The sequence below is a fragment of the Corylus avellana genome, chromosome 8 (genome assembly GCF_965113065.1).
Source record: "Corylus avellana chromosome 8, dhCorAvel1.hap1.2, whole genome shotgun sequence".
NCBI lineage: Eukaryota > Viridiplantae > Streptophyta > Magnoliopsida > Fagales > Betulaceae > Corylus > Corylus avellana.
Window position 1 is genome coordinate 6,197,274 of NC_142497.1, and position 22,139 is coordinate 6,219,412.

Below are 22,139 nucleotides of genomic sequence, written 5' to 3' on the forward strand. Positions count from 1 at the left end.
TGATTTTGGTGGATTACCATTTTTAAAGAGATTGTCGTTCACTATTTTTTTCTAAGTGAAATGGAGATGATTCATTATATACATATATATAATATATGTATAAATAAATATATCTAAGAACATTATCATGATAAGAGGTAGCAATCGAATGGGACTCAACTAGAAGAAGAAGATGGGAAAGATAAAGACGACGAGCCATAGTTATGGCTTGCTGAAGATAAATAATGACAACTCTTGAAGATAACAAGTTGTATACGTCAATATAGTTTTTTCGTTGTATTCCTACCTAGATCTTATCTAGTACTCATGATAAACTTTATAATATTGACATTCTTTATAGAAAGTCATCTCTCCAACAAGAACATTTGAGAATATTATATATATAGTAATGTTTGTGAAGGTCTTTTATACTAGTCTGAAAGCACTCGGCTCTCTCTCTCTGTGCAAAAATGGAAGCTCTCTGCTTCATTGCTTCACCCACTCCTCTATTTCACAGCACACCAGAGCACTCAACCTTCCCACCAATCAGGACGAAGAAGTACTCCAACAAAAGCCAACAATCCATTATTACTGCAACATTGACAAACCCAAATGAGCAGATCTGCTTCCACAAGCTCTCAGGGCTTGATTCTCTTAATAGGACGCCGCCCGAGTCGGCCTCCTCACTTGTTCCCCAGCTGATGAAAGTCTCGTCTGAGTCGTTGGTGTATGAGAGTGGCTTCCTCAGTGCAGCTGTGCCGGAAAAGATGGCTGCGCCGCCATCTGGGATGGGTGGGGACGGGGTTCACAGTTACTTGACAAAGATATTGTCACCTAAGGTTTATGATGTTGCGGTGGAGACGCCACTGGACTATGCTTCGTATTGAACCTACATGTGGTCAACAAGAAACCACTCTCTCTAAGGAAACTACAGCAACGGCTAAAACTCAAATCAAGGCAACCACATATCAAGCAACGGCTACCATCAACAAGGAAACCCAAATCAATCAAAAATAAATGCAGCAACGGCTACTTCTAAAATGGAAATCATTTATTTGATTTGTATTTTCTTCCTATTATGTAAATGTAATCTCATGTATATAAACCCATCGTATCAATGAAAATAAGCAAGGCAAAATTATTTCAATCATCTCCTCCTATATGGTATCAGAGCACTAACGAGCAACCCACGTTGTCTCCTTTTTTTTTTTTCTGCTTCTTCTTCCTCTCTCTGAAGTGTTTTATCAAACACTTAAACTGCATACCCAATGGCCTCATCCACCTCCTCTGAAACCAGCCCACAACCCTCTGCCGAGAATGTCACCCACCCCATTTCACCTACCCACAATGAAAACAACCCAAACCCCTCTACCCAGAACGTCACCAATCCCATTCCCCCTACCCAAAATGAAAACAACCCAAACAACTCAAACCCATCACCCGCATCTCTCTCAAATTTTGCCCAATCCATTTCTAAACTCACCCAAAACAATTACCTGGTTTGGCACCATCAACTTAAAACTTTTCTTCAAGGTCACGATCTCTATGTTTTTGTGGATGGAACCAACAAGCCTCCCCATCCTCACACCTCCAACGCCATTGATGGCTCTCTCCACATCTCCAACGATCCAGAGACACTTCGGTGGTTTCGTCAGGACCAGCTTATTTTAAGCATGCTTATGTCCACCATCTCTGAAGAATTGCTGCCCCAAGTCCTTGGGTGCCGCACTGCCCGAGAACTCTGGACTGCTCTAGCACGCACCTTCTCTTCAGCTTCACGAGCTCGTACCATGACGCTTCACTACGAAATTGCTACTGCAAAGAAGGGCAATTCCTCCATCACAGCATATTTTCAACGGCTCAAGCAAACCGCCGCCACCCTTGCTGCCGCCGGTCACAAACTCAGCGATTACGAATTCACCACGTCGCTCCTTGCCGGACTGGGTCCCGAATACGACCCCCTCGTCACGTCCTTGACTACCCGGATTGAACCTCTCACCATGGACGATCTGCTCGGCCATCTGCTAGCTCACGAAACCAGACTCGAACAACACCACCGGAACGACACTTTCCTTGTCGCCGCCAACCTTGCTTCACGGGGCCGGAATCCACATCGTGGAAGAGGACGGCATCTCAATTCCATGAGAACCCATTCCTCACATGGGCAGCACCGTTCTGCCCCAAACTCATTTGGGCAATACAGAACAAGGGGGCGTGGAAATATTCCGCCTCCCTCTCACAATTCCTCATCTTCACATGGGTCCCCCTCTCTTTTAGGCCCAGGCCCTCGGCCCACCTGCCAAGTATGTGGCAAATTGGGCCACACTGCTATGACTTGTTATCACAGATTTGACCAAGCATTTCAAACTACAGGGCCCAATCTCACTGCCTACACTGCTGCTCAGGCCCAAACCCGGGATCTCAACTGGTATCCGGACACCGGCGCCACTCACCATGTCACTTCCGACCTCAACAATTTGAATCTCCACTCGGAAGCGTATGATGGACCCGATGAAATCCAAGTGGGCAATGGTACCCACCTTGCCATCCAACATACGGGCAACTCTAAACTTTCTCCTAATTTTCTTTTACGTCATGTCTTACATGTTCCTAAAATAACCAAAAATTTACTTTCAGTCCAAAAATTCACTTCTGATAATAATGTTTATATGGAATTTCACCCTTCTTGTTTTTTTTGTCAAGGATCGTACGTCCGGGAAAATTCTGCACCACGGCTCGAGTAGACACGGCCTCTACCATTGGTTTTCACCTACAGCTGCACCCCCTAGTATTTTATCTAGTGAACGTGCTAACTTCGTGGATTGGCACGCTCGCCTCGGCCACCCTGCTGATCGCATTGTTCGTCATGTCGTCACTAGATTTCAACTTCCAGTTACCAAAAATAAGCAACCTCCTATTTGCCCGGCCTGTCAGCGAGGCAAAAGTCATCAGCTTCCTTTTAATATTTCTGAAAATAAATCAAGTGTCCCACTTGAACTTGTCTTTTCTGATGTTTGGGGACCTTCCCCTATTTTATCAAATAATGGTGCACGCTTTTATGTTATTTTTGTCGACCATTTTAGTAAATTCACGTGGTTTTACCCCATTGCATGCAAATCTGATGTTTTCTCTATTTTTCCTAAGTTTCAGGCTTATGTTGAACGCCAATTTGATCGTAAAATTAAATCCATCCAAACAGATGGAGGTGGTGAATATCAAAAATTGCGTCACCACTTTGCATCCCATGGCATCCATCATCGACTCACGTGCCCACATACCCATCAACAAAATGGGTCTGTGGAACGCAAACACCGACATATTGTCGAAATGGGCCTCACCCTTTTGGCCCATTGCTCCGCCCCTCTCAAATATTGGGCTGAGGCTTTTCAAACCGCTTGCTATCTCATCAACCGCGTACCCACACCCATCCTCAATAATACATCACCTTTTCAAAAACTTTTCTCTCTCCGACCAAATTACAGTTTTTTACGCGTCTTCGGATGTGCCTGTTGGCCTTATCTTCGCCCTTACAACAAACACAAGCTCGATTTCTGCTCCGACACATGCATCTTCATTGGGTATAGTCCCTCTCACCGTGGCTACAAATGCCTTCATCCATCAACCGGTCGCATCTACATCTCCCGACACGTCAACTTCGATGAATCACTTTTTCCATTCACCTCCCCTCCTAAACTCCCCCAAATTCCATCCCCCATTTCCCAGACCACTATTTTTCCCCCCTTCCCAAACCCTCCTACCCCAACCCTATCATCTACTTCACCCTGCGATGCACCAAGAACAACTGCCATTCCATCCCCTGACCCGCCATCCCCTCCTACATCTCACACACCTGCCCTTACTAATACTAGTTCTTCTTCTGACTCTTTGCAGGTTCCTGTCACCTCTCCAGCCTCTGCACCTCCCATGCCTCAACCAGGACATGCAATGCAAACTCGGTCCAAGAACAACATTTTCAAGCCCAAGTCTCTTCCAGATGGTCTAATTCGCTACCCGCTTCCGAAAGCGCTCCTTGCCACTGCCAACCTCGACGAGATCGAACCCAGCTGCTACTCCCAAGCAGCGAAGCACCCCGCCTGGCGTGATGCTATGAACATCGAGTTTGATGCCCTCCTCCGCAATGACACCTGGACTCTCATTCCTCCCACCTGCACAATGAATATAGTTGGCTGCAAATGGGTTTTTCGTCTCAAACGGAAAGCCGATGGATCCATTGATCGTCACAAAGCTCGCCTAGTTGCTAAAGGATTCCACCAACAACCTGGCATTGACTTTGGAGATACTTATAGCCCTGTGATCAGACCAACAACCATTCGACTTGTTCTGTCCCTCGCCATCTCCTCAGGTTGGCTCATTCGACAAATTGATGTACAAAACGCCTTCCTCCATGGTTGGCTTTCCGAAGATGTCTACATGGCCCAGCCCCCTGGCTTCATCCATCCTCAGTTTCCTCAGCATGTCTGCAAATTACACAAGGCCCTCTATGGCCTCAAACAAGCCCCTCGTGCCTGGTTCTCCCGCCTTAGTGATCGCCTCTTGGAACTTGGTTTTGTCGGATCCCGTTCTGACTCCTCCTTGTTCATCCTCCACACACCTCAATGCACTACGTACGTCCTTATTTATGTTGACGACATTCTCATCACTAGCTCCCGACCTCATGGCACAACTGACCTTCTAAACTCTCTACGTGCTGAATTCGCCATCAAAGACTTAGGGCCTCTCCATTTCTTTCTTGGTATGGAAGCTATAACCACTCCTGATGGTCTCCTTTTATCTCAACAACGCTACATCCTTGACCTCCTCAAAAAGAGCAACATGTCCGAAGCCAAGCCTATCAAGACCCCAATGTCCACCGCACATTCTCTCTCACTCTTCACTGGGGATCCCCTCCCCGACCCCTCCACTTACCGCAGTCTCGTCGGTACCTTACAGTACCTCTCCCTCACTCGACCTGACATTTCCTTTGCCGTCAACAAAGTCTCCCAGTTTATGCACCGGCCTACCTCTCTTCATCTTCAAGCTGTTAAACGGATCTTGCGCTACCTTAAATCTACACTCACCTTTGGTCTCCTTCTTCGCAAGTCACCCTCTCGCACCCTCCAAGCTTATTCTGACGCTGACTGGGCTGGCTGCCCCGATGATAGGAAATCCACCGGTGGGTTTTGTGTTTTCCTTGGCCCTAATCTTATCTCATGGTCCTCACGCAAACAACGGACTGTTGCTCGATCCAGCACCGAATCCGAATATCGTACTCTTGCAACCACCGCTGCCGAGCTCATATGGCTCCAATCCATGCTCCGCGAACTTGGCATTTTTCTTCCCACACCTCCCACCCTTTGGTGTGATAACATTGGCGCCACATACCTCACTGCCAACCCTGCCTTTCATGCCTGCACCAAGCACATTGAAATCGACTTTCACTTTGTTCGTGACAAAGTCGCCTCCAAGACTCTTGACGTCCGATTCATCTCTAGCAAAGATAATATCGCTGACATTTTCACCAAACCCACTGCCTCACCTCATTTTTTCACCATGCGGTCCAAGCTCCACATCGTGTGTACCATGTCTCGCTTGCGGGGGCGTATTGAACCTACATGTGGTCAACAAGAAACCACTCTCTCTAAGGAAACTACAGCAACGGCTAAAACTCAAATCAAGGCAACCACATATCAAGCAACGGCTACCATCAACAAGGAAACCCAAATCAATCAAAAATAAATGCAGCAACGGCTACTTCTAAAATGGAAATCATTTATTTGATTTGTATTTTCTTCCTATTATGTAAATGTAATCTCATGTATATAAACCCATCGTATCAATGAAAATAAGCAAGGCAAAATTATTTCAATCATCTCCTCCTATACTTCGAAGCTCTCTGAGAAGCTTGGTGTTCGTCTTTGGCTCAAGAGGGAGGATCTTCAACCAGGAGTACGTAAGTTTACGAGAAATGTTTGTTTTCATTATTTTGCACATCATATCTATTTTGTTATAAAAGATGTGAAAATCTATCCTTCATTGAATTTGTGAATTTCATGGATTCAATAATGAATTTCTAAAAGAAATTAAATGAAAAAAAAAAATTACAAAAAAATGACACCAAACACATCTGTAAGAGCATGTTTGAGAAATAAATCGAGCTTTTAAGTCAAAAAGCGTTTTTTAGCAAAAACTTCATTTTTAAGCTTTTGTTAAAAGTGCGTTTCGGTCATTTTTTAGATTTTTTGGATCCTTAAAAGCTTTTTCAATTTTTTTTACTAAACCAGTATTTTTTTTTTTTTTTTTTCAAACAGACTTTTTAATTATTAAACATAATTTTAAGCTTTTCAAATGCACACTCAAACATGCTCTAAATTTATTTTATTTTTTTGTCATGAGTCATTCTAAGTATTTATATTTGTTTTTCAAATTTTGAAAACTAAAAATAAAAATGACATACGGAAAATCCATTTACAACCCACCAAATTGATATGGCAGGTGAAACCATATTGTGCTGTTTTTATTGTTTTTATTGGGACATAGTCACATAATGCAATTACTTGCCTAAATTGTTAGCAATTTAATTGGATATTCCATATGAAAATTAAAAAAAAAATAATATGAAATTATATAAGATGCAAAAACTTTAAATTCTGTAAATAAAAAAAATATATATATATATGTGAGAAATGGAGAGAGTATCCTTATCCCCCAACATGGGACACTAACCGTCGCCGGGGGTGGGGGGGACATAAATTTTTTTATATTACCTGTTTAAATTATTATTACTTCGAGCAGGCCAGCTCAATGTATTTTGTGGCCTTAGGCAAAACTTTGAAATTATGCCTAATTTTTTTTTTTTTAAGTATATATACTTTAAAAATACTAACAAATTAAACAAACACGATTTATCAAAAAAAAATTATGACTATAATAAAATAAATGATAAAAATAGAACAATAAAACCTGATTTGGCAAATGAATTATGAAGTAGTTCTTGGAGATAGGACAGGACACTCGATCACTCAGAGTCGGAGAGGAAGAGAAAATGATGATATAGGCAGAGAAGAAAAACTCAGAAAAGAACAAGCAAAGAAGAGAGATAAAGTGGCAAATAGAGAGACTCTGATATTTAAAATGCATATGGTAAGCTTCCTAGGCTAACAGCAGTTTATATTTTTGGCTATTAGCTTTCCTAGATGGCTAAATAATAAATAGAAAATAAATGGTAATGTTTTATTTGTAACGAATATATTTTTTTACCAAAAACAAAAAAAAAAAAAATTCCATAAAGAGGCTAAGAGCATGACTGCATGATATAGGCGTGTATTGTGGGTGTTAGGCGTGTAGAGCTCTAGGGAATTGGTATGTAATGATGTAAGGCCTTTAATGTTTTGTCCCTTTATTTTATTTATTTTTGAATTATTTTTAGAATTTATAAAGGGCTTATTAATTGGGGCCTTATTAAATTGAGGCCTTAAATTTTGATGAAAATTTTTTTGGGCCCTATTAAAAAAAATTTTGGGCCTTGAATTTTTTTTTTTGGTCCAAAATAAATTTTTTTTTTTTTTCCAAATTTTTTTTAAGTCAAAAAATATTTTTGTAGGCCTTATTAAATTGGGGGCCCTAAGGGAGGGCCTAACTCACCTAGGGCCTGAGCCGGCCCTGACTTCGAGTTAGAGTATGTTTGAGATTGTGTTTGAGAAATAGAGTTTTTAAGTCTAAAAGCTTCATTTTAAAGTTTTTATCAAAAATGCGTTTTGGCTTAGGTTTTTTAACCATCAAAAGCGCTTTCATTTTTTTTTTTTTTTACCAAACGGATACTTTTTTTTTTCAAACCAACTTTTTAAGTGTTAAATGCACACCCAAACAGAACCTTAATCCTTATCCGTTTTTTTATGGCCCACCGCCACTCAAGTATCTAGAAGTTGTGGCCCAACACGTAGGCCCAAAGGTGCAAGGGCCCAAATCAGTAGTAAGAGCCCGAGGGGTCTGAAATACAATAAGAGTGAGACCATCATGATGTGTCTCTTGGGCCGGAAAACATTATTCCTTAAGCGAGTGGTCATTGGGTGCTGTGGGGCCAGAGGAGAGCAACTGGTCCTCTGTGTAGGAGAGGGAAAGGGCTCAGGTTGCCGAGAAGCCAATTCATATCGAGGCACCAACAATGGCGGAGATGGCGCCGGGAGCTGAATCGACCAAGGAAGATCAACTGATGAGGAATTGGCAACCTGCGAGAACTGAACTGCTGTGTGTATTAAATACTTGCATATTCCTAAGAAATGGAACTTTTTCTTGATGATAATATACTTTGTGCTAACTTCGAAAAATATCTCAAAGAATCGTCATTTTTATGAGACCATGAGATTTTGCTTCTTGAAAATTATCTTTCACGCAGGAATTTGATAACAATTTAATCTCAACAGATCGATTAATGTTCCTGTAAACAAGAAAACCATCATTTTGGGTTTTTTTGTCGAAAGGGTTCATTCTGAGGAAATGCTGTTTGTGCTTGTTTGTCTTCCACGTTTCAAGAACAGAAAGCAGTTTTCCAAACTCTTTATTGATGTCTTCAAACTGCTAGGTATTCTCATTCAAGCTGCGGCGAGCTTATAACATGATGGCCAAGCTTTCAAGGGAACAGTTGGACAGGGGAGTCATTTGTGTATCAGCAGGGGAGTCATTCCGTCAACAACTTCTCAACCGACCATCTTTATTTTCTTGCTCATGATTAATGTGTGTTTGGTCATCCGTCAACAACTTCTCAACCGTCCCTCTTTATTTTCTTGGTCATGATTAGTGTGTGTTTGGTCATGATTAGTGTGTATATCAGCAGGGGGAGTCATTCCAAGATTAGTGTGTGTTTAACAGCCCGCCTTAAATTCTCACCTCCCTAACACACTGCAACCAGTTATTACAGCCCGCCTTAAATTCCCACCTCCTTAACACACTACAACCAGTTATTACAGCCCGTCTTAAATTCCCACCTCCCTAACACACTACAACTATTTATTACAGCCTGCTTTAAATTTTCACCTCCCTAACACACTACAACCAGTTATTACAGCCCGTCTTAAATTCCCACCTCCCTAACACACTACAACTATTTATTACAGCCTGCTTTAAATTTCCACCTCCCTAACACACTACAACCAGTTATTACAGCCCGTCTTAAATTCTCACCTCCCTAACACATTACAACCAGTTATTACGGCCCTCCTTAAATTCTCACCTTCCTAACACACTTCAACCAGTTATTACAGCCCTCCTTAAATTTTCACCTCCCTAACACACTACTGTTGATATAAGATTATATATATTATAATTATAATGGGGATTTCAAGATTTGTCTTGGCATCCGTTTTTGTTTTTCTTGGGCTATTTGTGGCTGATGGGCAATATGGTGATGGGCAGTATGGTTATTGTTTCCGACATCAAAACCCGAGTCCCTGAATAAGAACATTGCAGTATGGGCCTGTAATGTCCTAAATTTGGGGACTCGGGGTTTGATGTCAGAAACAATTACCATACTGCCCATCACCATATTGCCCATTAGCCACAAATAGCCCAAGAAAAACAAAAACGGATGCCAAGACAAATCTTGAAATCCCCATTATAATTATAATATATATAATCTTATATCAACAGTTGTGTGTTAGGGATGTGGGAATTTAAGGAGGGCTGTAATAACTGGTTGTAGTGTGTTAGGAAAGTGGGAATTTAAGAAGGACTGTAATAACTGATTGTAGTGTGTTAGGGAGGTGGGAATTTAAGGAGGGTTGTTAACTGGTTGGAGACCAACCTTTAAACTTCTGATCTTGGGTTCCTCAAACACACATTTTTACTCTTGTCAAATCAAACTTCCCTCCTAGTGGAAGAGACTTTATAAAATAGATTAAGAATGTGTATATGAGCGCGGCAGTCGCATGGTAGCATCAGTGCGTGTACTTTTCCTCGGCTTTCTTAAGCTTTCGTAGCAGTCGGGGGATATTTATTATGTAGTATGGTCCTCCATATATAGATTTGTTAATTTTTCATAATTAATAAAATGAGTGGTTATAGGGTTTTTTGAGTCAAAGAGGGCTTGCTGTGTATCAGGCGTGCTAGCGACAGCAATGTTATGCAATTCATATTCTTTGGGCATGTGTGTTAATGCATCATATTACGTCTTTTGGGACGGTTTTCATCCATCGGAGGCTGCAAACAACTTTATAGTCCAAACTTTGATCCCAAGTGGTGTTCAGCTCATCAGCTAATTATCATACACATGCATCTACCTCAACATTATTCTGTTTTTCTCTTCAACAGATCCATGTTATTGAGGGTTTATTTGGTTAATTTATATTTCTTGTGGGTTTGTTTGTATAATATGGATGGAAGATGATAGAGATTTGTATGATTATGTATAATTCTACAGATTAAATGAAAAGTAATGATAAATTCATTCCTGTATAACAGTGTTTCGATTTTTAGTTAAAGTTGCTTCCATATATATGTATCTTCTGACAAGAAAGAAAATAAAGACTTGTTTAGGTTGTGTTATCTTTTACTTCTTTCCAATTTATGCGACGAGTATATTAAGTGGGGCAGAGTTTTCCTCCAAATTGGGTTGGAGGAACTTCCTTCAACCCAATCTATTAAAATGAGACATGTCACTTTTTTTAATAGAACATGTTTGGTACTGCATTAAAAAAAAATGGAGCCTTTAAAGTTAAATTGAGTTTTTTGATAAAATAAAAAATAAAAATAAATGTATTTTAAGGTTTTTTTTCAAAAGTGCTTTTTGGTCTTTTTTTAGAGTAAAAAAGTAAAAAAGTATTTTTTGAGCTTCTTACCAAACGGACCAACTTTTTACTTGGTACAACTTTTTATATATTAAAATTACTTTTTACACTTCTTAATGCAATCTCAATTAGGTTCTAACTAGTGGCTTAAGCTTTATCTTGGGGCTTCTGGGGTTCGACCCAATTTGAACAGGGAATTGAAAAAACAAAACAAAAAAATTAGAAAGAAAGTAAAAAGTCTAAATGGTTTTATATGATATTCAATTTGGGTTCAACATGCCCAACTCATTTTAGATATTAGAAAGAACTTTGTAGGACATGGTTCTTACTTTTAGGTATTCACATCCGCATATGCATTCGCATCATATGATTATTATTTGCATCGGCGTGGTTATTACGGTTATTATCCGTTATCGCAAATGAGGTAATGGGCATTTTGGTCTCTATTAGGACATATTTTAAACAATTTTAAAAATGGTTTGAACAAGTTTTTAGTGTTTTGAACTTGTTTTAGCGTGTTGTGCACAAACACGTGATCATAATTACGGTTAAATAAGGCGAGAACAATCACACACAAAATAACACCAAGATTTAAGTGGTTCCCTCAATGTGAGGTATGTTAATTGGCAGAGGCGATCACGAAAAAATTTACTACGAAAGATGGAGTAAAAAACTATAGTAGAGAGAATCACCCACTCTTCTATTTCGTAGCACACCCGAGCAGTCAACCTTCCCACCAATCAGGACGAAGTACTCCAACAAAAGTCAACCATCCATTATTACTGCAACATTGACAAACCCAAAGGAGTAGATCTGCTTCCACAAGCTCTCAGGGCTCGATTCTCTTAATACGACGCCACCCGAGTCGGCCTCTTCACATGTTCCCCAGCTGATGAAAGTCTCGTCTTAGTCGTTGGTGTATGAGAGTGGCTTCCTCGGTGTTGTGCCGGAAAAGATGGCGGCGCTGCCATCTGGGATGGGTGGGGACGGGGTTCACAGCGCCACCAGCTACTTGACGAAGATATTGTCATCTAAGGTTTATGATGTTGCGGTGGAGACGCCATTGGACTATGCCTCCAAGTTCTCGGAGAAGCTTGGTGTTCATCTTTGGCTCAAGAGGGAGGATCTTCAACCTCAAGTATGTAAGTTTACGGGAATTGTTTGTTTTCATTAGAAAAAATTACACTTTATCTCCCAAAATTGGTAGCGATTTTTAATTCGAACTCCAAAATTTTAATTTTTGCAATTTATCCTCAAAGTTTTAATTTTTTTCAATTCAACCATTCCGTCAGTCAAAGTTACTTTGACTGATGAAACAGTGATCACGTGTAAGGCGCGTGATCATTTCAGGCGTTTTAGTACCGAAAATACCCCATCTCCTTCAGCGTTCCACAATCCTCGCTACGACTCAGATTGAGACTTTTGAGGGATGGACTTTGTCAAATGATGCCTTTTTGTTGATATTATTGGTAATATATTTTCGTCACTTTCTTTGTTTGTTTTCTTAATTGATATTTATTTGTTGGGTTATTATAATATTAAGTATATATGTTTATATATGAACCCAACCGATCGTCTTAAAGACGAACTATGAAACCCAATCCGATGTGAACTAAGAAACTCAGGAAACGAATTCTTATATATATATATGTATACGTAATACATACACTGCCACAAAATCAAAATCAACCACTCTTCTGGGTTGTTTAGAAACCTCTACCTCCCTCTTTTTGGGTTGTTTTTCTAATCGATCGTTTTCCTGCTATCAATAATGGCCGCCATGTTGGAACTCACGTAGAACTCAGATAAATTGAAATCAAAGAGAGAAGGATTTGAAGTACTGGTAACGGATTTCATATGAGAAGGTAGAGGGTTCTTTTCGAAATGGGTTTGTGTTTGAGAGATTGAAAACGTCGACTGTGAGCTTGACACTTTGAGATTTGAAGGATAAGAGATTGTGGAAAGCCGAAGGAGATGGGGGCATTTTGGGGAAGAAATCAACAAAAGCGATCACTTGCGACGAACGTGATTACTGTTTCGTCAGTCAAAGCACTTGTGACGCACGTGATCACTGTTCCGTCAGTCAAAGCGGCTTTGACTGACGGAATGGCTGAATTGAAAAAAATTAAAATTTTGAGAGGGTGAATTGCAAAAATTAAAACTTTTGAGCTCGAATTGAAAATGGCCCATAACTTTAGAGGTTAAAGTGTAATTTTCCCTTTTCATTATTTTGCAAATCATATCTATTTTGTTATAAAAGATGTAAAAATCTATCCCTCAATGAATTTGAGAATTTCATGGATTCAATAATGAATTTCCAGAAGAAATAATAAAAAATTACAAAAAAAAAATGACACAAAATATATCTCTAAGAGTATGTTTGGAATTGTGTTTGAGAAATAGATCGAGCTTTTAAGTCAAGAAGCGTTTTTTAGCAAAAACTTCATTTTTAAACTTTTGTTAAAAGTGTATTTTTGTCATTTTAAGGTTGTTTTGGAGATTTAAAAGTGCTTTCAATTTTTTTACTAAACCAGTATTTTTTATTTTATTTTATTTTTTTTCAAACGGATTTTTTGAGTATTAAACACAATTTTAGACTTCTCAAACGCACATCCAAACATGCCCTAGGTTTATTTTATTTTTTGTCATGAGTCATTCTTGATCTGTATTTATATTTGTTTTTCAAACTTTGAAAACTAAAAACAAAAATTACATACGGAAAATCCATTTACAACCCACCAAATTGATATGGCAGGTGAAACCATATTGTGCTGTTTTTATTAGGACATAATGCAATTATTTGTCTCAATTGTTAGCAATTGGGATACTCCATATGAAAATTAAAAAAAAGTTTAAATAATTTGAAATTATATAAGATGCACCAACTTTACATTCTGGAAAGAAAATATATATATATATATATATATATATATATATATATATGAGAAATGAAGAGAGGATTTGTATCCCCGAACATGGGACACTAAATGTCGGGTGGCGGCCTAAACTTTATTTAGATAAGTGGGTATTTCATATAAATTTTTTTATATTACCTATCTACATTACTATCAATTCGAGTTAGAGCATGTTTAGGATTGTGTTTAAAAAATGAGGTATGATACACCTAGAACTTAAACCCAACTTTGGCCCAACTTCTAAACTAAATTTCTCTTTCTTTCTCTAGTTTAAGGCTCTCTCTCTCCTCAACATGCATTTTTTTTTTTTAAAAAAAAAAACTTAAGAAAAAAGTTGTGCCAAAGTTGGGTTTAAGTTGTGCCTTTATCATTTTCCTTAAGAAATAGAGCTTTTGAGTCGAAAAGCTTCATTTTTATGTTTTTACCAAAAATGCGTTTTGACCATTTTTAGGCTTTTTGAACCCTTAAAAGCGATTTCATTTTTTTTTTTTACGAAACGGATATTTTTTTATTCAAACCAACTTTTTAAGTATTATACGCACTTTTAAGCATTTCAAACGCACATCAAACATAAGGGCTTAATTCTTATCGGTTTTTTCCATGGCCTGCTGCCGCTCAAGTATCTAGAAGATGTGGCCCAATGCATAGGCCCAAAGTTGCAATGCATAGGCCCAAAGTTGCAATGGCCCAAATCAGTAGTAAGAGCCCGAGGGGTCTGAAATACAATTGAGAGTGAGACAATCATGATGTGTCTCTTGGGCCGGAAAACATTTTTCCTTAAGCGAGTGGTCATTGGGTGCTGTGGAGCAACTGGGCTTCTGTGTAGGAGAGGGAAAGGGCTCAGGTTGCCGAGAAGCCAATTCAGATCGAGGCACCAACAATGGCGGAGATGGCGCCGGGAGCTGAATCGACCAAGGAAGATCAACTGATGAGGAATTGGCAACCTGCGAGAACTGAACTGCTGTGTGTCTTACATACTTGCATATTCCTATGAAATGGAACTTTTTCTTGATGATAATATACTTTGTGCTAACTTCGAAAAATATCTCAAAGAATCCTCATTTTTACGAGACCATGAGATTTTGCTTCTTGAAAATTGTCTTTCATGCAGGAATTTGATAACAATTTAATCTCAACAGATCGATTAATGTTCCTGTAAACAAGAAAACCATCATTTTGGATTTTTTTGTCGAAAGGGTTCATTCTGAGGAAATGCTGTTTGTGCTTGTTTGTCTTCCACATTTCAAGAACAGAAAACAGTTTTCCAAACTCTTTATTGATGTCTTCAAACTGCTAGGTATTCTCCTTCAAGCTGCGGGGAGCTTATAACATGATGGCCAAGCTTTCAAGGGAACAGTTGGACAGGGGAGTCATTTGTGTATCAGCAGGGAACCATGCCCAAGGAGTTGCGTTATCTGCACAAAAACTAGGCTGTGATGCAGTCGTCGCCATGCCTGTTGCAACTCCTGAAATCAAAGTTGATAGCCTTTTTCCCTACCATCACATTCATTGATTTATGATAAAAAGCTTTTGATTTGTCTCATTATGTTGTCAATTTTAGATATCCCAATTATTTGGTATTACACATTTGTTTAGCTGAAGGCGGTGGAGAGGTTGGGTGCTACAGTTGTGCTTGTTGGCGAGTCTTATGATGAAGCACAAGAGTATTCCAAGAAGCGGGCCAGAGAAGAAGGTCGAACGTTTGTTCCTGGTTTTGATCACCCAGATATCATTGCAGGGCAGGGGACTGTAGGAATGGAGATTGTGCGTCAAATGCCTGCTCCATTGCATGCAATCTTTGTGCCTGTTGGAGGTGGCGGGCTAATAGCTGGAATTTCTGCCTATGTGAAGGCAGTTTACCCTGAGGTATGTGACATGTTTTCCTTCAAAATTCAACTAAGCAAATGCATTTGGCCTACGACTTCAATGGGACTCCAGAAAAAGTATACAAACAACTTATTGTGTTTAAATAATATACAAACTGAAAATATATTACAGCTTCCTGGGTTTAACTGTTTAAGACTTTAAGTCATCAAAATTATTCTTCAAGTTTAGGAGATTTGAGCGCATTGTTTTGAAGTACGGATGTTATTGAAGCTGAATAAGGGTATGCAACATTTTTGAAATAGAAATGTAACTTTATGGAAAAATTTCTTTAAGATGCTTATGGATGCAATGATATCTTAAGTCTGGGAAAAAGAAAGTATTCCCGGAATTCAGCATATGGACTGTCTCAAGTTTTCTGCTATGCTTTAAGAATTTGGTTGTACAGATTAAAAGTTTTTATTCTATGGATGTACTAACATCAAACATGATGACTAAATAAGTACGAGGATGGTAACATATAGTGTGAAATTAATTTGATGATTCATTTATCTGTTTGATAGTGTGATTCAATCGGAGTGCGTGTTAAGTTTAATGAACTGTTTTCTGCTTCAAATCTCATCCAAGTTGGAATGAAATCCCATCTTCCTTTTTCTATAATTCTATTTTTCATTTTATTTGTTGATTAGGTGTACTGAGTTTATGTTGTATCAATGAACAAATTCTCGGAGACCATTTTTTTATTTAGGAAAAATTGTTAAATTGGTCCTGGGATTTGAGGTTGTACAAATAGGTGACAAATAACTTCTTGTGGTGTGCCTATGTAACAAATAACTTCCTTGGTACAGATTTTGACTTTTTTTCTGCTGGGGCCATGATGAAATTACTCATTTACCCTAAAAAAGGTAATAAAAAAAGAAAAAGAAAAATGGGTGCTAACTATGGTGATGGTTTGGCCATCCCTAGACCAGCTAGAGGAGGTGGCCAAACCACCCCCTAAGTGCCCCTTTTTCTATTCTTTTATGTTTTCCCCCCCCCCTTCTTTTATTTTAATCTTTTATAATTTGTTTGAGAGTAAATGTATAATTTCAAAATGACACAGACCGAAAAATGACCGGAATTTGTACTGAGAGAGTTATTTATTACACATGCATATCATATGGAGTTATTTGTCAGTTTTGAAACCTTAGAGAGTTATTTGTCATAATCTCAAATCCCGTAGACTAATTTTGCAATTTTCCCTTTTACTTATTCAGTTTTTTGTTCCACTTTCTGTGCTTTGCATCTCACAATGTTTATTTTAGCCAGTGTGTAAATCTTTTGGTTACATTTGCGTAAAACCATAATTAGCACTACCAGTATACATCTATCATGTAGGTCAAGATCATTGGGGTGGAGCCATATGACGCAAACTCAATGGCACTATCTTTATATCATCGGCAGAGAATTATGCTAGATAAAATAGGAAAATTTGCAGATGGGGTAGCCGTGGATGTGGTTGGAAATGAAACTCTTCGGTTATGCAGAGAGCTCATTGATGGAGTAGTTCTTGTCAGCCAAGATGCTATCTGTGCATCAATAAAGGTGAGTCTCTCTTCATACTCTTAGCTCGGAACCTTGCATCACAGAGGCCTTTGATTTTACCGTACATGGAATAGTCTTGGCTGTTTCCATTTAATGTTAGAGAAATTCCTATATGTATATATAGGGAACAACATTTACTCCCATCTAATTGGGAGATGACGATCCACTACAATTAAGTTGTCCCAAATGCAGAGAGATTTGGGCAGTCTAAGTGAGCAGGCTGTGGGGCCCAACTGCCCCAGGTAGCCTAGGGTGTTGTGTCAACTTGCTCAAGGTAGATGGGTCCTATAGTCCCTCCCTAGGGTGGTAGTTAGAGGGAGTAAATGTAGTTTCCCCACCCCCCCCCCCCCACACACACACACACATATATATATATAACGCAGGCCACCATGCTTGATACCTAAACCAAATTCAAGGTTTTAAAAAGTAAGTTGAACATCCAATACTTGCCTAGTACACGATGAGGCCCAAACAATTGTTGAGCGCAGCTCATAAGAATTGCTGTGTGCTTTGTGGCTTGCTTTTGGAACAATATTTTACTGTTCGATGGTTAATACTACTGGACAAGATGACTCATACAACAACCAGGAGTAAGAATTAAGAAGAAAAAGGTTACTTGCTGAGTCTCTACTTATATAGTTTATCAGTGTCCTTTTCCAATTCTATCTGATATTTGGATCCTCTGACTCTCAAATTTCTGTTTCACTAATAGAGTAAACAATTGATTCCCACTGTATGAATCAATTAGTATTCTCATTATTTCTCTTAAAGCCAATGAAACAAAGAAAATTTTCTCTTCAGTTGGATAAAAAATATGAAAAAAATGAAAATTAAATGTGCACACTAAAGTGTTAAGACTACATCTGATTTTTAGGGCTGCAAAAGAGTCCTTGTCAGAAGCCATCTTAAATGGGCATTTTATTAAGAAAATTGCAGACCCTTATAGTTTAGTTAGATTATGGCACTAGAAAGATCATAACCTGAATATTTTGATTTGTATGCTTGCAGTATATCATGCTTCAATTTGTAATTTGACCTGCTTAATCATATAATATGGAGTCATTTCTGGCTTTTGATATCCAGAAAAAGAAAGAAAGAAAAAGAGTGGGTAATTAAGCATGCTAATTCTTTCTATGGAACTTTGGCAAGACACTATAGTAATTTGAGTGCTATAATTGTAATTGGACTTTTTGCTGCAGGACATGTTCGAGGAAAAGCGAGCCGTACTTGAACCGGCAGGGGCCCTTGCCATTGCTGGAGCAGAAGCATATTGCAAATATTATGGACTGAAAGGTGAAAATGTTGTAGCAATAACCAGTGGAGCGAACATGAACTTTGATGGACTAAGGTTGGTATCCCAACTTGCTGATGTTGGTAGCCGGCATGAGTCTGTCCTTGCAACATTTGTTCCAGAGAAGTGCGAAAAGTTCAAAGAGTTTTGTCCATTGGTATGCCAACAAAGTACTTTTTCTACGTGCAGTAAGCCAATTCTATTCTTAGCGTTTCTTCCACTGGATTTTCTGAAACTAAGATCATCATTTTGTTTTTTATGACAATCATCCTCAAAACAAATATTATTGTTGGTTTTATTACGTACCTACGTTGTGCTGGCATGGCACATTCTGTGGACAAAAACACTAATTTAAGTTTAAAAGAGTTATGTCACTTGTTAATGAGGAGTTAATGCATCACTGCAATGACATTGTCTCAAACTTGAATATCTCAACCATTTTTGGGTGGTAAGTGACTTAGATGCCTAGTACCTTCGCCTAAGGTGGTTAGTATGGACTACACATAATCTAGGATGATAGAAGTTATGGGGCTATATGAATAATGAAGTTTTTAGCTTAAAAAGATTTTGTTTTCACACTCTATTCATGCGTGTTCGACTGGTACTACTTGGGTTCCAATGTTGAACTCTTTCTTCGAAGCAAGTTCGATAATCGTTTGAACGGTAAACTAAAAATTGCAAAATCGAGAGCATCATTTGAAGAGGACCGAGTCATTTGTTTGGCTCATTTCCTACTTTGATCTGTTTTCTTGCAATATTGATTTTTGTTTTTGGGTTTGTTGTAAGGAAGCTCACCCATTTTCAATATTTCGATCAATTGTAGCCCTTTCTCTACTTGATTAGAAAGAAAAAAGAATAAGAGATTTTATTGCATTTTTTCAATGTGGGCGCAGTAACCGTCCAACACTACTTGACCACATGCAGAATAGATTTTTTTTTTTTTTACATGTATTCAAAAACTAATTAGTAACATGAATGCTGCCAATTATTCTGACGCAAGCACTCACCAAAATGTAGCTTGAATTAATTTGGGCTTCGTTCATTTCGACGTAAAATATTTTTTATCAGAAAATATTTTCAGCAGAAAATATTCTTGAAAATGATTTCATTGAAAATATTTCTTAGTGTTTGGCTTGAACAGAAAATCACAATTTTTTTTAATATATATATATATATATATTTTTTCAGTCAATCATATTAAAATTTAAATTACAATAATGTCCCAACCAGGTCCCGACATTGACATGGTTGGGTACTGCGAGTCCCGACCGGGTTCGACGAGGTTTCAATCGGGTCCCAATGGTGCCCTGACTAGGTCCCGACGAAGTTCCAATGGCAGCTTGGACGGATCCTAGAGAATCCTTATCATGTTCCCACTGGGGTCCCGATCGGGTTCCGGCAATGTCCCAACCTGGTCTCGGCAAAGTTCGAGCGGCTGCTCGGCTAAATCCCAAAAAGTTTCCAGCAGGGTCCTGACGGTGTCCCAGCGAGGGACCAATTGGGTCTCGGCTGTGTCCTAGTTGGGTCTCAGCAGGTCCCAACCATGTTCCGAGGAGTCCTGATGACGTCCTAGTGGGGTCCTTGCAACATTTTGGTTAGATCTGTCGAATTAAGAATAAAATGCTCAAACTCAAAAAATAATTTATGATTTAAAAAAAAAAATGAAAATCATTTTACAGAAATTAAAGAGTTTTTTAATATTTTTTGTTGACTATTATTTTTGGTCGCACCTAACACCTAAAAATACATAAAATATTTTTCAAAAATCATTTTTCAACCAAACATACTAAGAGCCTTAAGAAGTTCGTTCCTCTCATTTATAAAGCTTTCTCAACTTATGGGGATTTATAATTAGACCAGAGTGTCGTGGATATTGGTGCATGTTTGTCAACCATCTGTCCACAATACGAAAAAGACAGAAGAGTGCCGAAGTTAATTGGAATTTTCGAAACAATTAACAGTTTTTTTATTTTATTTTATTTTATTTTTTATTTTTATTTTTAATTTAATTTAATTTATTTTTTATTTTTTTATTTCTTTCCTGAACTCTCTCAAACAAAGGATTGCAATCATTTTGTAATGTGGACACATGAACGATTTGAAAGAAAACATAATCAAATGAATATATAAAACAATAGCAGAATAAAATAAAATAAACATAAAGATTTTACATAATTCCGTCTATAAGATAATAAAATTTTTAAAGCTACATTATACTCTTATTTAATTGATAATTTTACAATACAAAAGACTCATATTTATAAGAGAATTGAGATAACTATTTATCAAACCTAATTTCAATTAATCCTATAAAATATAAGTTGTCCAACAACATTCTCTAGAAAATTGGTCATTTTTCTTGGAACATGCAGTGACGACTTCTCAACCGATCATCTTTGTTTGGTTGGTAATTAGTGTGTGTTAGAGGAATCCAAGAATGAAGGTTTAAAGGTTGGTGTCCAACCAATTATTACAGCCCTCTTTAAATTCCCACCTCCCTAACACACTAGTGTTGATATAAGATTATATATAATTATAATTATAATGGGGATTTCAAGATCTTTCTTGGCTTCCTTTCTTCTTGTATTTCTTGGAGTATTTGTGGCTGATGCGCAGTATGATCCTACAATGTTCTTAATTATTTGGGGACTCTGTCTTTGATGTCGGTAACAATAATCACCTCTTCACCCTTATCAAATCAAACTTCCGCTCCTTATGGAAGAGACTTCACGACTAAATAACCATCATGGTTATTTAGTCATGAAGTCTCTTCCATATACAGCGAAGTACGCAATGGAAAGCGTGGCGAATCTGTGTGAGCCTCTACTACAACTCCGTTTGGTACGATTGAAAAGTGTGGTTAAATTGGGGTTCAACAAGGTTTCAATCCGGTCCCGATGGTGTCTTGACCAGGTCCCGACGAAGTTCCAATGGTGGCTTGGTCGAATCCTAGAGAATCCCAATCGTGTTCCCATTGGGGTCTAGTTCAAGTTCCGGCAATGTTCCAACTAGGTCTCGGCAAAGTGCGAGAGGCGACTCGGCTAAATCCCAACAAGTTCCCAGCTGGGTCCTAACGGTGTCCTTGCGAGGTACCGATTGGGTCTCGGCTGTGTCCTAGTTAGGTCTCGGCAGGTCCCAACCAAGTTCCGAGGAGTCCTGATGACGTCCTAGGAGGTTCCTTGCGACATTCCAGGTTTGTCGAATTAAGAATAAAATGCTCAAACTTGAAAAATAATTTACGATTTAAAAAAAAATAAAAATCATTTTACAGAAATTAACGAGTTGTTTAGTATTTTAGTTGACTATTATTTTTGGTCGCACCTAACACCCAAAAATAAATAAAATATTTCTCAAAACTCATTTTTCACCCAAACATACTAAGAGCCTTAAGAAGTTCGTTCCTCTCATTTATAAAGCTTTCTCAACTTATGGGGATTAATTAGACCAGAGTATCGTGGATATTGATGCATGTTCATCAACCATCTGTCCACACTACAAAAAAGAAAGAAGAGGGCCAAAGTTAATTGAAATTTTCTAAACAATTAACAGTTTTTTTTCTTTTTTTTTTTCCTGAACTCTCTGAAACAAAGGATTGCAATCATTGTGTAATGTGGACACATGAACAATTTAAAAGAAAACATAATCAAATGAATATATAAAACAATAGCAGAGTAAAATAAAATAAACATAAAGATTTTACATAATTCCGTCTATAACATAATAAAATTTTAAAAGCTACATTATACTCTTATTAAATTGATAATTTTA

General features: G+C 38.3%; 1 pseudogene; it reads left to right on the forward strand.

The window, feature by feature from the left end:
- Positions 1–449: 449 nt before the first annotated feature.
- LOC148584020 (threonine dehydratase 1 biosynthetic, chloroplastic-like) lies at positions 450–18,881 on the forward strand (annotated as a pseudogene).
- The last annotated feature ends 3,258 nt before the right edge of the window (positions 18,882–22,139 follow it).